Genomic DNA, 16402 nt, shown 5'->3' on the forward strand with positions numbered 1-16402 from the left:
AATAATTAAAAGTCACAAGGTTGGACTATAGGGAGAATAAGGAACTGTCCTGATATTCATCTTAGTCAAATAGTATTTGAGAGGTGTGTAGTGTAGTTATGGGTATTTGCATTTACGAAAATTTTCTCCATCTTTAGTTCCTCGCAAATATTTGTGTAGACAGTTCCCACACTGACATCAAATTGTGTACTTAGTGTCTCTGTAGAAACGCGACGGTTTTAATCATTTAAATTTTTTATTTGGTTAATCAATTTTGATGTTCTGACTCCCTTACTCCTCTCGCACACTTTTCATTATCCCTCACAGACGTCTTGCCTTCCTTGAATCTCTTATGCCACTCAAAAGCTGATGCTCAATTCATGCAATATGGCTCACAATCAGTCTATAGCATTCCACACCTTTCTGTAGCATTTTTTCAGATTTGAAACAATTTTTTGCATATCGTTCTTCTAAAGTTTCTTCACATCATGATTGAATTTTTGAAATTCACAAGCTGAGTAAATCAGGCTTTAGTAGGGTGTATTGCAATTCCTATTGTAGCTGCTTATTTGAATCTGAAATCATAAAAATTGATCAGTCATCTCATAAGATGTGTAGCAATAACATACGGAATGTTCAAGAATATAAGTCAAGTAAAATACCTGTACAAAAAATTCTGTAAACTAATTCAAGGCACCTTGTATGTAGAGTTCTAGAATTAATCTGGAATTACGTTAGTATTAATCAGCACACAGGCAAGACTTTCGCCAAACAAAATGCGAAAGTGAAAAAGAAACAATTTTGTTTCTCATGAACAAAACGTAATTTTATTCAACCCCAAACAAGACACAGTTTTGTGCAAACGAGAATCTACAGTGAATTTGGGATCATATATATAAGGGCATCCTAAGAAGGGAGTTAAGCAGCAAGATATCTATTCACTGACATTTAAATTTGTCCGTATTAGTATAATCGGAGCAGGGAAAAGAGGAAAGCCTTCTAATGGAAAGCAGTTCGAGTAGAAAGCATTTCAGCATATGAGAACATCTACCATGAAGGGGTGAGCTTTTCCGGCTTGTCGGATTTGTCGGAAGTATTTACCTCGACGGACATCAGCGCTGCGAGTTCTTCTAATAGTAATTTGGAAATTTTAAACTCGCAAATAGTAAGTAAACTCGAACTTGAATAAAAGGTTAATGGCCGAGGTTTCTGATTACATTGAATTCTTTAAAAAAAAAATTAGTTCTTTTGTACACTGCTGTCATATCAAAGAACCAAAACTTGTATAAAACTAGCCTATTAAGAAACGCATGGCATCAAACCCAAAGAAATGGATACACAGCAAAATATAGACAAACATGAAAACAAAATTCTTACATATTAAACATATTGCGTGCCCAAGAATCTCTAAGCGAACATAAGCCACGAAATACTGTACCATCCCTCGGTCGACTCCAATAGAAACAAGACCAGGCAGAACGTTACGAATTCTTGCTAGAATCAACTGTCTCATCTGTATTTACGAAATAGTGATGTCTTTTCAAAGTAAAAGGTCATATGAAACAAAATATTTAAAAATAGGAAAGAGGCGCCATCAAACATATTACGCGCCAAGGAATCTCAAAGAGTACGGGATTCGCATCAAATTGTACTACTGCATCCTATTTTCTTAACTCAAACTAGAAAAAGAAGAAGAGCTACGAAGACGGGAGTAGTGCTATATAAACGAGCGTCTTTTTGTGCGACAGAATTTATTTTTCCACACAGTAGCCATTATTTGCAATGTTCTTTTGTCAGCGATAGTGAGTGGCTGTGCACCCGGAATATGATTTGTCACTTACATCTCTGTAGCCACTCTGAAATCGACGGACCCATCTCCTAATTCTGCTAACATCTGCTTCGTAAACGTAAAACATGCGCCGGTGAATGTTGATCGGTTCAAATTTTTCTGTATAGAGAAATTCAATAATGTATCTCTGTTTCTGACGCACACTAATTACAGGAGTTGGTTTCTTAAAAGCTTGCACCGTCAATGTCTGCGACAGAGTGATGAAACTTTCAGGTCGTGAATGCATAAGTAAAGTCATTTAATTGACAATTCTCTCTGGTTCATTCGGGCGAAATAAAAAAAATAATAGGCATTAATATTGGAATGCTCTTTGTATGGCATTGTGATGGCTTTTCAAATAAAAAAACAAATACAAGTTTTAGATCAAATTCATTGAGTTGGTTTTCTCAATTATTTGCATTTGACTTTATAACTATATTGTAAACGAAAACAACTGCAATGTTAGCTCGGGTAAAATAATACTAAAATAGTATAAAATATACATTAAAAACAAATATTTTTAATCTAATATTGTTTATATCATTGTTGCAAAATCTAATATTGTTAATAATATTGCTGCAAAATCTGATATTGTTTATAATATTGTTGCAAAATCTAATATTGTTTATAATATTGTTGCAAAATCTAATATTGTTTATAATTTTGTTGAGAAATCTAATATTGTTTATAATATTGCTGCAAAATCTAATATTGTTTATAATATTGCTGCAAAATCTAATATTGTTTATAATATTGTTACAAAATCTAATATTGTTTATAATATTGTTGCAAAATCTAATTTTGTTTATAATATTGTTGCAAAATCTAATATTGTTTATAATATTGTTACAAAATCTAATATTGTTTATAATATTGTTGCCAAATCTAATATTGTTTATAATATTGTTGAAAAATCTAATATTGTTTATAATACCACCGCAAAATCTAATATTGTGTATAATATTGTTGCAAAATCTAATATTGTTTATAATATTGTTGAAAAATCTAATATTGTTTATAATATTGTTGAAAAATCTAATATTGTTTATAATATTGTTGCAAAATCTAATATTGTTTATAATATTGCTGCAAAATCTAGTATTGTTTACAATATTATTGCGGAATCTAATATCGTTTATAATATTTTTGCAAAATCTAATATTGTTCATAATATTGCTGCAAAATCTAATATTGTTTATAATATTGCTGCAAAATCTAATATTGTTTATAATATTGCTGCAAAATCAAATATTGTTATCATATTGCTGCAAAATCTAATATCGTTTATAATATTGTTGCAAAATCTAATATTGTTTATAATTTTTCTGCAAAATCTAATATTGTTTATAATATTGTTGCAAAATCTAATATCGTTTAATATATTGTTGCAAAATCTAATATTGTTTATAATATTGTTGCAAAATCTAATATTATTTATTATATTGTTGCAAAATCTAATATTGTTTATAATATTGCTGCAAAATTTTATATTGTTTATAATATTGCTGGAAAATCTAATATTATTTAAAATATTTCTGCAAAATCATATATTGTTTATAATATTGCTGCAAAATCTAATATTGTTTATAATATTGCTGCAAAATCTAATATTGTTTATAATATTGTTGCAAAATCTAATATTATTTACAATATTGTCGCAAAATCTAATATTGTTTATAATTTTTCTGCAAAATCTAATATTGTTTATAAAATTGCTGCAAAATCTAATATTGTTTATAATATAATTGCAAAATCTAATATTGCTTATAATATTGTTGCAAAATCTAATATTGTTTATAATATTGTTGCAAAATCTAATATTGTTTATAATATTGCTGCAAAATCTAATATCGTTTATAATATTGTTACAAAATCTAATATCGTTTATAATATTGTTGCTAAATCTATTATTGTTTATAATATTGTTGCAAAATCTAATATTGTTTATAATATTGTTGCAAAATCTAATATTGTTTATAATATTGTTGCAAAATCTAATATTGTTTATAATATTGTTGCAAAATCTAACATTTTTTATAATATTGCTGCAAAATCTAATATTGTTTATAATATTGTTGCTAAATCTAATATTGTTTATAATATTGTTGCTAAATCTAATATTGTTTATAATATTGTTGCTAAATCTAATATTGTTTATAATATTGTTGCTAAATCTAATATTGTTTATGATATTGCTGCAAAATCTAATATTGTTTATAATATAATTGCAAAATCTAATATTGCTTATAATATTGTTGCAAAATCTAATATTGTTTATAATATTGTTGCAAAATCTATTATTGTTTATAATATTGTTGCTAAATCTAATATTGTTTATAATATTGTTGCTAAATCTAATATTGTTTATGATATTGCTGTAAAATCTAATATTGTTTATAATATTGTTGCAAAATCTAATAGTGTTCATAATATTGCTGCAAAATCTAATATTGTTTATAATATTGTTGCGAAATCTAATATCGTTCATAATAATCTAATATTGTTTATAATATTGTGGCAAAATCTAATATTGTGTATAATATTGTTGCAAAATCTAATATTGTTTATAATATTTCTCCAAATACCTACCAATTTCTTTCGTATTGACGTATTTTTTTAAAAAGTGAATGTAGGCTTTACGATAAAATACTTTTTGTGTTATTTAGATTTTTTTGGACTTTTGGTCTTATCTTCAGTCTTATTTGCACCACGTTTTAGTTGCTGCAAACATAATTGCAAATTAATTAAAACTTCTACCTAGCATAGCTGACACAACGGCATGTTACTCTCGTGAATTAAATGTAGGGTTCAGTTCGAAATTTCGTGCAGTGTAGGGTTCAGTTCGAAATTTCGTGCAAGATGGACATGAAAAAGTCGGAGGTGGCATTGACCAAACTGTCGTGCAAATAACACTCAAGACAGGAACAGTATTCCTAAGAATCGAAATAATACAAATTACTTTTGTTCGTGTTGAAAATTGAAAAACCGAAAAAGAATTGTTAATATGCTATATTTGTGGAGTTACTAATTAGTAGTCTCTCCTTGATGAATTCGATGGTAATAAAAACAGCTGTTCAAATCGGGTCAATCGGGATTTCGACAGAAATCACGTTTACATTCGTTTACTAATGACATGCTTGATCGAATTGTGATACAACCGACGCCATATTCCTCCAATTGTTGGAAATTAAAAGAAAAGGGGTGGGGAGAAATTGAAAATAAATTATAACTGAGTTGAAATGGACTTGTTAATTTGGAGTGTGACGGTTAACAGGAACAAAAGATCGGTCAATATATTTAAAAGTTAGTTTTAGGTGCGGCGGTTAGTTTTATTACAGTTTACGACGGTTGCGAGGAGTTTACAGACGGTATTGGATTTGCGACTGTTGAGGACAGTTTGGAGTTGAGTACAGTTGCGAGTTTGATAGAGTTGAAGGCAGATCGTGGACTAGATTGAAAGAACATTGGGATATCGAGATGAGCTGACATCAACTGATGAATGTGGTGAATAAAGTCAACTAAATATATATTAATTTCCTTTTTTATTTTTATAGGTTAAAAGATTGAGTGTTAATTTCATTCAAATTAACTTGATATTTTTTTATACGAAAAAAAACAATATACCAAATACTGTCACTACCCACTGTATATATACGCCTATAATTTTTGTGTGTTTGTGTATTGATATTACTACTAAACCCCTTTTTTCTTTTTATTTAAAAAGAAAATACAACTTTGTTATACATGGGTCGTGAAATTGCTTTCATCTGCAAAAGATCTAGCTAATTTGTATGTTTTTTTAAACATTCATTTTAATTAATTCCCTATTAGGTTTTTTTTTTTCGGTTTTCTCATGAGATGATCAAATTTAGTTAACTTAACTATTACGCGTAATTATCTTACTGCAGATATTCTACATGGTTTATACTTGCGTAATATTTGCCTAATAAGGTTATATTAAACATCAAACCTATTTCTATACATATTTATGTATGTGTATATAGATTTGTTTTAAATAATTCTATGCTAAACTCCGCTATCAGTTTTATAATTTACAGACATGAAACTTAATATATAGGGTAGTTGAACCTATGCGAAACTTTATATTTGGATTTTAGCCAGGGAAAATCGGAGCAAAAGTGTGAAGATTAGAAAACTGGAATTTGGCAGGTGATGGTCGAACGACGGAATTATGGATATGCATGCGTAACGTAATAGCTATTGATTCATATTTTGATTTTTAGTCTTGCAGTAACATGACTCAGGCATTAACGTCAAAGGAAAACGTCACTCGTAAGCTAAACGTTTTGGTTTCGATTCTCGGCGGTAGTGCACGAGTCATTTTTTAAATCATTACTATATATTGGGTTCAATATAAAATAATAATAAATACGGTATCTGCATTAATTAAAATATCATATTTAAGCGTATTTTAATACCTAGCAATGCCGGGCGGTCTGCTAATATATATTTTTTTTCGTCGCTTGAGTTATTGCTGAGTCTACTTACGATCAAGTTAGGAATCTGTTTTATAACTGATTGTGGGTGATTGGACTTAGGGTTTACGTATATTAGATTAGCGTTATCTTTTAAGTAGGGTTAATATGTGGTTTAATCTAAATTTAACGTGATATCCAGGAAGTGTGTTATTTTTATGTCTACTTTTAGGCCTAATTTTTTTCATTTCCTTGTATATGATTTTCTTAAAGTTATCTCCCTTGACTTTGTTGGAGTCTTTTATTATAGCTAGTCCATCATCTCTATATAGGCCGATATCCGTAGTATCAAATATGCTTGTGAGGGTGTATAGAATGAATAATCCCACAAGATCTTATGCCTCTACAGAATTAATTAGCTTTATCGACATATTTATTTTATAACTTACTACATATATATATATATATATATATATATATATATATATATATATATATATGTAGTCATCGACATAAGTCCCGTTTCGTTGTATCACAACTCATCAGTGCCGCTAGACTAGCACCTCTCCCAAGCCAAGGATTGAACCTAAAACCGTCGTGTTGACAGTCGGCAGTTCTCCCAATCCACCACGGAAGCGATGCCCGCAAATAACCTGTCCGAATGTCTATTTAAACAAACATCCGTCCACTACATTTACAGTGTTCAAACCGTCTGTTTGTAAACAAACAAACTGCGAGCTTCGCATTTTTCAACCAATTAAGTAGCGGGTGGGATTATTTACGACAGTTCTCTACCCAAAGAGGGGGGCTTAAAATATATTTGTAGTCATCTACATACAATCATGTTTCGTTGTATCACAACTCATCAGTGCCGCTAGACTAGCACCTCTTCCAAGCCAAGGATTGAATATTATATATATATATGTGTGTGTGTGTGTGTGTGTGTGTGTGTGTGTGTGTGTGTGTGTGTGTGTGTGTGTGTGTGTGTGTGTGTGTGTGTGTGTTAGAAATGTGCTTATTGATTAAAATACAAATACTGAAAGAGACAGTACAAAAATGAAAGTTTTAGCTTCAATGGAAAAATAATTAAACTCTTACTATAGCAGCTGGTCTTTAACAGTTTTCATGTTTACGTTTCTGGCGGTAATTGTAACATTGGACTCTAATCGCCTTATTATGCGTGGTAACTGCGGGAACTAAAAGCAGCAGATGTTTGTCACGCAGTTGAAACAACCTTGGGGCAATTCCGTATCCATTTTTAGACGCCATATTCGCTAGTTAACCTGAATACTTAAAGTTGCTGAACATTTTATGTTTGTAAACACAACCACGTGACAGTCTGCACGTGCGTTTCTTCCGCTGCGTTCTCTCGTTCACCGAATACAATATCGACAATTTTCGAAATATCGAGAACTCTAAAGCAATTTTCCTATTTATTCAAATAACAAAAAATTATTTTTGAACTTTAACCTTTTAGAAACAAGAGAAAAGTTTATTTTGAATTTTTACAACGGAGAAACCAAATAAGCTGGGCATTTTAATGTCACCTATGTGATGTTATGTATGATACTACCCGGCGTTTTCTGGGAAAATTTTCACTGTCATTTCTATTTCGCATTTTTATTTTTGCTTTTTAAATCCCATAAATACTTTCGAGTATGATCTAGCTTTGTTATATTTTGACAGGTTTTATAAACATTCATCATATCCATCTCTTGTCTACCTCTCTAGTTAGATAGATAAATAGATAGATATATAGATGAATTGATAGATAGATAGATAGAGAGAGAGAGGGATAGATATAGATAGATATATATAGATAGATATAGAGAGATAGATATAGATAGATAGATATAGATATATATATATATATATAGATAGATAGATATAGATAGATATATAGATAGATATAGATAGATAGATAGATATAGATAGATAGATAGATATAGATAGATAAATAGATAGATATACATAGATATATAGATAGATATAGATAGATAAATAGATAGATATAGATAGATAAATATAGATAGATAGATAAATAGATAGATATAGATAGATATAGATAGATAATTAGATAGATATAGATAGATATAAATAGATAGATAGATATATAGATATATAGATAGATAGATAAAACCAATTAAACAGATGAACAATAAAAGCGAAGCAGTAAATCGTCTATGGCAACATAGCGCAGTGGATTACGGCGCTGGACTGAAATGCATAAGATCCAAGGTTCAAATCCTACCAACAGTCAAGCTACGGTGAAGAGGAGTAGGGCTCTGAAACACCCGTGTCTTTAGATTACTTTTTTTAAAAAATAATAAATAAATAATACGCCCAAATAAAATTGGGCGACTTTCTAAGAAAAACACCGGTTTTCCGAGGCGGAGACATAAACATTACTATCGTTTAAAAAATCAATACAAAACCCACTAGATATATAGACATTCTGTTCTACCTATTTCATAACAGTTATTTTTCAGTCAAGAAAATCAAATAGACATTATTGTCGTTTATTTTTTTATTTATTTTTTTACATAGGCATCACCACTTTTCAAGGCCTTGAGGCCACTCGAGGATAAGGGTTAAAGAGTGTACAGTAGAAATTGAACAATATAGTAATCGTTAGTAATGGAAATTTGGTAAATTTGATAACTTATATCAAAACCTTGTTTACGTTAGACTTGAAGACAACCATATTGTAATCAGCTGGAAAGCAGGAAAACGGAAGACAATTCCATAGGAAGCTTTATGATCATTGGATGACAATTTGTGCTACGATCGCGCATATTTTAATGTTCTTATTCATTCCATAAAATACATTTTACATCTTGGAACTAAAGAGATATTATTTGAGTCTACAGGGACACTATGTAGGGGTTGAATAGCGAGAAGTCTCTTAATGTAACCATTAAAGTGTAAATGCTACGAGTTGGTAAAGCACATTCCGTTAAAATACTTGTAAAACAGACACAAGGATTCAAAATTGCGGCGATGGGACAGTGGTCGGGGCTTAGTTGATAGTACGAGGCCTATAAAATTTTAAACTCTATCTCAGAGTAAAAGACTAGTAGTAGATGCACAAGCCCAGATGCGGCAACCATGTTCCGTGTGGTGGCGAATGGTGACTTTGTAGAAATACAGAATATTATCCGGTGTAAGTTGTTTTCTAGCAAAAATAATTTTAGAATTAAAATTTCAAACACACCTAGATTTTTTTCAAGTTCAGCAATAATTTTATCTTCAGATATAATATTTTGATTTCAGAAATTCCCCTCTGAACGTAAATACCGTAGGTTTGCAACAACAGGTGCCACATAAAAATTCAATGCATCTACCTTGACAGCTACTATATTATGTAGCTTACAACTACAAATTCTGCCACATTCACACGTGATAATAAAATGTTATATTACAGCCGATGAGCAACACCATTACAATCGCCACATCTACAGAGGAAGAAGTTCCTATTTTTCTCTCTCTGTGTTTAGTGCTCCCACTGCTACCAGTTGAGACCGAGTCAAATTCTATATTTTTCTACGATATTGTGGTTGCATCGCCATTTACTGGTTATTATATACATACACATAACATAAACATTTTATTTCCAGATTCAAAAACAAAACTTCTCCCTTCACAAATCCTGCCCATTTTGATTGGCTGATACCTGACTATTCGCTTATTCCGGAATCCACTTCTACAATAAATAAATGAACGCTCCAATATGGCGTCGCTCTCTACAGAAAAAAGTCGTGCTAAAAATCTAACTAAATAAACATATTAACCGATTGGCTTCGCTAAAAAAAAAAAAAAAATGCAACATATTAACCGATTGTTATCGTACTATACGGATTACAATTGTGCTGAAAAAATACAAACAAAATTCAACATATTAACCGATTGGCGTCGCTCTATACAGAAGACAATAACTTTGTTTTTTAGTGTTTTTTGTGGGTAAATTTTTACATTATCTCCACCTCCACACACACAATTTTCTTTAATATGACGATTTTATACGAAAATCTCATTTAAATTTAGAAAAGGCAAGTACTTTTTCATGGCTGGGGGTGTCTATTCCGAAAGTTTTTTTTATCATAAGGAGGTTGAGGGTTGGCCACCAACAACAACCGTACTTTAATTTTTGACGAGAGGGGGGGGGGGCAACGTCAACTGGGCAACGCCGTTAAACTGGTCCTGCTAGTAATCAGTAACTAATACAAGTAAATTTGTATAAATTTCTTGTTTACTATTGGTATAGAGGCATTCGGGGGAGTTGACCTTCTACTCAATTCACGGTTCTAACTTTCTTTCGAATCGAGCAATACGGTTTTTTTAACTAACTAAATGAACATGTTAACCGGTTGTCGTCGTTCTCTACATATTACAACCGTGCTATAGAAAAACAAACACAATTAAATATATTTACCGATTGGCGTCGCTAAAAACAATAAAATTAAACATTAACCGATTGGCGTCGCTTTAAAAACAAGAAAAGGCAACATATTAACCGATTGTCATCGGACTATACGATTACAATCATGCTAGAAAATACAAATGAAATTGAACATATTAACCGATTAGCATCGCTCTATACAAAAGACAATAACTTTGTATTTTGGTGTTTTTTTTTGGGGGGGGGGTAAATATAAGTAAATTCGTATGAATTATTATGGTAGAATTTTGTTGACTGGATTGATTCTGTAAGCTGTATTCCCACAGGAGGGGCCACGTGAACGTTGCCAACATTGCTAACTGAAAATATTACTAAAAACCTGACTGGATTCGAACTTGGCACCCCCAGGTTGACAATGGTGTCGTTATCTACTTAGCTCCAATACCCTCTCTATAATAACTATATATAACTTTGGGTGATTTTTCGCCTTGGTGTCAAGTCTAGATTCCCACGTGATCCAGCTAAAAATACGCCATATTCGCTTCCGTCTCATTAAAAGGAAGACAGCATTCTAGGTCAGTGTTTCTGCTCCATGAAACGATCTACCAACGTCTACTATACGAGGTGCCTTCAATAAGTTTCCAGATGTTTTTTCTTATGGGCACTTTTATGGACAGTACATACATGAAACTCTAGTCCCCTTCGAAGTAATCTCCTCCACGTGCAATGTATTTGTTGTACCGCTCCAACAACTTCTGGAAGTCCTCATGTAAGTCCTCTTGTGTGAGCGTGTCAATGACACTCGTCACAACCACTTTTATCTCCTCAATTGTTTCATAATGGCATACACTAAGGGTTTCCTTGGATTTAGAGAATTACCAAAAGTCACAGGGTGCAAGGTCTGGATTATAGTGAGGGTGAGGAACTGTCATGATTCCCAGCTTGGTCGAATAGTCTGCGACAAGGATGAAGTTATGGACGCAAGTCTTGCGCATTTTCAGATCCTTGCGAATAAGTGTGTACTCTTCTTACACTGACATCAAACTACGCGATTATTGTCTCTATAGACATACGACAGTCCTTATCCATGAAATTCTCTATTTCGCCAATGACCTCTTGTGCTCTGATTTCCTTACTCCTCCAACAGCTCTCATCATCCCTCACAGACACCTTGCCTTCTTTGAATCTCGTATGCTACTCGAAAACTGATGCTCGATTTGTTCAAGGTCCAAAAGCAGTCTGAATCATTCCATACGTTTCGGTGGCATTTTTTTCCAAGTTTAAAACAGAATTTTATTGCATACCGTTCTTCTAACGTATCCTCACGTTCAGATTGTATTTTTGAAATTCACAAGCTGTGATAATCAGGCTTTAGTAGGGTGTGTTCCAATTCCTGCTGTAGCTGTTCATTCGAATCTTAGATCATAAAAATTAGTCAGTTATCTCATGAGATGCACAGCAATAACATACTGAATTTTCAAGAGTCTATGACAAATTTTAAATGCCTGCATAAAAATGTTTGGAAACTTGTTAGATGCATCTCGTATATATATATATATATATATATATATATATATATATATATATATATATGCGTGTGTGTGTGTGCAATCTTAAACTTACTTATTAATAGTTTATCTTTTTATTTTTTTTTTTATTTTATTAATCTGTTTTTTTTTCATATATTAGTAAAAATAGTAACTATGCTATATTACATTTTTTTATTCAGGAAGTGGTATTACCCACCGGTGAGCCATGTATTTAACAGCTGTCCTGTTTTAAATCTCCGAAAAAGGTACATGGTAAGCAGCTGATGATCCCCGTTTTCTATTTACAACATTTTAGTTAAGGTTTTCTCTTTTCATCATTATGTAGTTAGATTCTGTTTTAAAATTGAAGACTTTTGCGAAATCAGCTTATGCAAATGCTAAGTCTATTTCTATTTAATGATTTTTTTCTTTAAATGAATTCTCTTTTGTCATTATATGCCTTTTAGAGGTCGGATTATATAGGTGCTTAGTCTGCAATAGGTTAAAATTAACTTTTTTTTTCTTCAGAGAATTTAAACTACATTCTATATTTTTATTTTTGCATTTTTTTATTCAAAGCGTCTTTAGACTATATATATATATATATATATATATATATATATATATATATATATATATATATATATATGGGTTGTTACACATTGCAAACCGGATTTCTGTAAATGTCCGCTCGGGCTCGACCAGCACCACACTTAAACTGCAGGAATATACCGAGCGTCGATCAAATCTTAAAAACAGTAGGAAACAAAACATTACAAGATTTATTGGATACGAATTACAATAAACAAAAAAGTGAAAAAGTAATAAATTTAAATATAATAACCACTAAGCTTAAATTTCATGTATAAATAGTGTTCTATTTTTGGTGTACATAAGTAGATGAGTAGAAACATGTTGTTGTAGTTGTTGTTATTGTTGTTGTTGTTGTTGTTGTTGTTGTTGTTGTTGTTGTCGTCGTCGTCGTTGTTGTTGTCGTCGTCGTTGTTGTTGTTGTTTTCATGTGATAAAAACTAACTTTTGAGGGGATAAGGCTTAGGGTTAGGGTTAAGATTAGGGTAAGAGATTAGGATTAGAGATAGATTTATATTTTAGGGTTATGTTTTAGGTTTAAAGATTCTGTTAGTTTCTCCAATCAACAAAATAAGTTTTTTCTTGCAATTTATTATGTTATCGTCTGCTTGGCTTTTTATCGTCGCTTTCTCGTTGGCTGATAAACTTGATTAATGCTCAACATGTTATATACTGGTGGTATGAAGATGACGTATTGTTGTTGTTCGTTTAGGGAGAGTCTTAGTGAGATATCTAGAGACAGGGTACACACTTCTATAGGAGCACCAAGCCTGTAATTAGACTATAAGAAATCTTTTAATATCTCGATAGATAGACTGAGAGATAGTTATACATATATGTTTGTTGTAAATCGTCTAGTGATTGAAATGACCGCTATTCATTTATCAATGAATAACGAGACACTTTTTTATAAACAAACTTGGTTTATTTAACAAACATTCATATATACACAATACGGCGGTGGAGGTGGTGATGTCTGGGGTATAGGTTGCGAACGTGACAGGCAGTTCCTCGTCGTCTGTCTCTCGTTCCCCGTCTCCGCGTCTCTGCCTTGTTTTTGTTACCATCTCACTTTTATGGACTTTCGACCTGGTAACCCATAAACCAATTGACGTCATTGACCGATATTTTGACCAGCCCGGCGTTTGCGTTTGGTCTTACCTGCGACCGAATTACGTCATCTCCAGGTCATCCCATTTCCGGTTTCATTTTTACCGGCCAGAATTTAAGTTCATTCGAACCTTGCTCCATACGCTGTCCTGACGCAAAAACGACTTGCGTCATAGGACGAGGTCATCCAATTCCCGGGTTCTATTTTTGTTGGCCCGGATTTTGAGTTCATTCGCACTTTGCCTCTCCGTAACAAACATATCTCGGGCCTTAGCGAACATTTACGAAAATTCGGGCCCGTAATGTGCACCAGTACTCTACTATATCCATGTTTAAAGTCGCCTTGGGTAAACATTCAAACGGTTACATTATTATCTGTGATTGTGTCAGTTTGCTATTGTTTTGCCAACAAATTTGATTTGATATAGGCAAATGCGGCAGAACTTATACACCGTCAACATTATTTGAACATAGTGCAGAAAAATTTCCAACTTGAAATAAAACTATATAAATTTGTATGAATCACAAGTGTATAAATTGGTTGACTCGCTTAATTCTCTTATTAGCGTTGGTGGGGGAGGAATCAAAAACAGAGATCGCTTGATACGTGTTATTCAGACAGTTCTATTGGTAAAAACGATTAAAACTTTGTATGCTGATGTCACACGCAGTCGTACCAACACAAATCATGCTGAACATCAAGATTGCCCGAATTTGGCAGTTGTCCTGAAAAACAAGTACATCGAACTAAGTAGTATGGTATTTATTCGATGCACAATTAGGGATTAATAGGGATTTGTAGTATTTAATATTGTCGGCACAATATCACATTTACTTCAGAAGTTTGGCATAAAACATTCATTCGAAATCAACGGGCTACAACTTTTTCCGGTTTTAACGAACTGAAAGTCAGCTGGGAAGCAGAATCGTGATATTAAGTAAATATTTAAATCAGTAATAATAAGCATAATAATATTTAGACGTTAAAGATCATTTCCATATTGAGACGAGACACCAGCAAAAACCCATTTATTAAATTGTTAGGTGAAAGTACATGTGTTGTATATTGGTTTATATTGGAGGAGATTATATATTAAAACGTGTCATGTATTATCTAGTGGATGTAAGATATTATTCTTTTAACAGATAATAAATGTATAAATCGTATGTATGTTGTTTAGCTAGGAGGACATGATATTGACGTGTAACTTGAATCATGTTGTATGAGACTTATCACGTGAGATATTTTTACAGTTCATATGTAAGAAGAATAATATATGCTTCATACCTTTTTCTTGAAGAGTTCTTTTAACTTCCTGCTGCTCCGTGACGAACCATGAAGTGATCAGCACCAACCAATTGAGACATATGTTCTTATTTGTGAAACAATTAAAACAACTCTTTATATTTTTATAATATAAATTTATTACAGTTGTCTCAAATGGTTTTCACAAGATCTGCAGTTTCTGCATTTTCTATTCTTATAGCCCTCTCCTAGTTGTCTGTCCACCCTTGTCTAGACGTCTGTCTGCTCTGGTGGTCAATCCTCAACTCTCTCAATATCTCCAAAACTAACTACATCACGTGTTCTCTTACGTCACCTAATTACGTGTCTCAGACCAACCTAATGTTTCCATCTAGTTATTTGTTTATCCAAATCCAAAAGAATGTTTACATCTATTTTCTATTTTCGCATTCTTTTTGCGATTCACGCGTCAATCATTTATTCCCCAGTTTAATTTTTATTCTTCTAATCATAATAACTGATCCAGCGACCATTCGTCGCTCAAATCAATTAATAAGAATACAATAACAATAATAATAATGTTTTCACCCTTGACCCCGCTTGCCACAGTTAACAGATACTACCCTATGATCACAGCCTAAAGGATCATAACATTACACAGAATCGTTCAGGAAAAAAGACCGCATCCCCATTTGTAGAATGGGTTTCTAATTTGTTTATTACTCACCAAACAAAGCGTATTGTTACTTGGATGTAAGGGGTTACTATTTGGGATGATGTCTAGAAGTAAGAATGGAGAGTTGTGAAGCGAGATGTCCGTACACATTATATTTAAAGTTCTGCATGTTAATACATTCAGGGAAAACGTGAACGGGGAGGGAATTCCAAAGTTTAGCAGTCTGAAGGAAGAATCTGTTAGAATAGGTTTTCTGGCATTTAAGAACCGTAACATTGTCCCCCTTGATGTACTATAAGCAAAAAAATCCCACCTCTTCAAGTTCTATGAGTTTATCAGATCGCATTTAATTAGAGTATATAAAACAACCTTATTATTTCAGCACGGTCTGTATTCTGCATAAGTACCAACAAACGATATTGTGTCTAACTTTACCCTCGTGGGGAGGAAAGTAAATAAGAACATACCAACGAACTGAGCCTCTTATAAAAGTTGGGCGTATCTAAATTAAGGTGCGTTCATTCAATCTACGCGTTTTACGATGAGAATTCTTCTTTGAGCTGTGTCATAAGAAACCAAACGATCGCTCGACATACAGAGCTTCTAAA

The 16402-nt window shown here is 32.4% G+C and overlaps 1 long non-coding RNA gene across 1 annotated transcript in view; it reads right to left on the reverse strand.

The window, feature by feature from the left end:
- LOC145273116 (uncharacterized) overlaps positions 1 to 7538 on the reverse strand; it is a 39704-nt gene extending 32166 nt beyond the window's left edge. The window contains exon 1 of the long non-coding RNA XR_013866155.1: positions 7342 to 7538. This is a non-coding gene — a long non-coding RNA (uncharacterized LOC145273116). The remainder of the gene's footprint in view (positions 1 to 7341) is intronic.
- Positions 7539 to 16402: the final 8864 nt, after the last annotated feature.

Source organism: Euprymna scolopes, chromosome 4 (genome assembly GCF_053919585.1).
Source record: "Euprymna scolopes isolate OS-2025 chromosome 4, ASM5391958v1, whole genome shotgun sequence".
NCBI lineage: Eukaryota > Metazoa > Mollusca > Cephalopoda > Sepiida > Sepiolidae > Euprymna > Euprymna scolopes.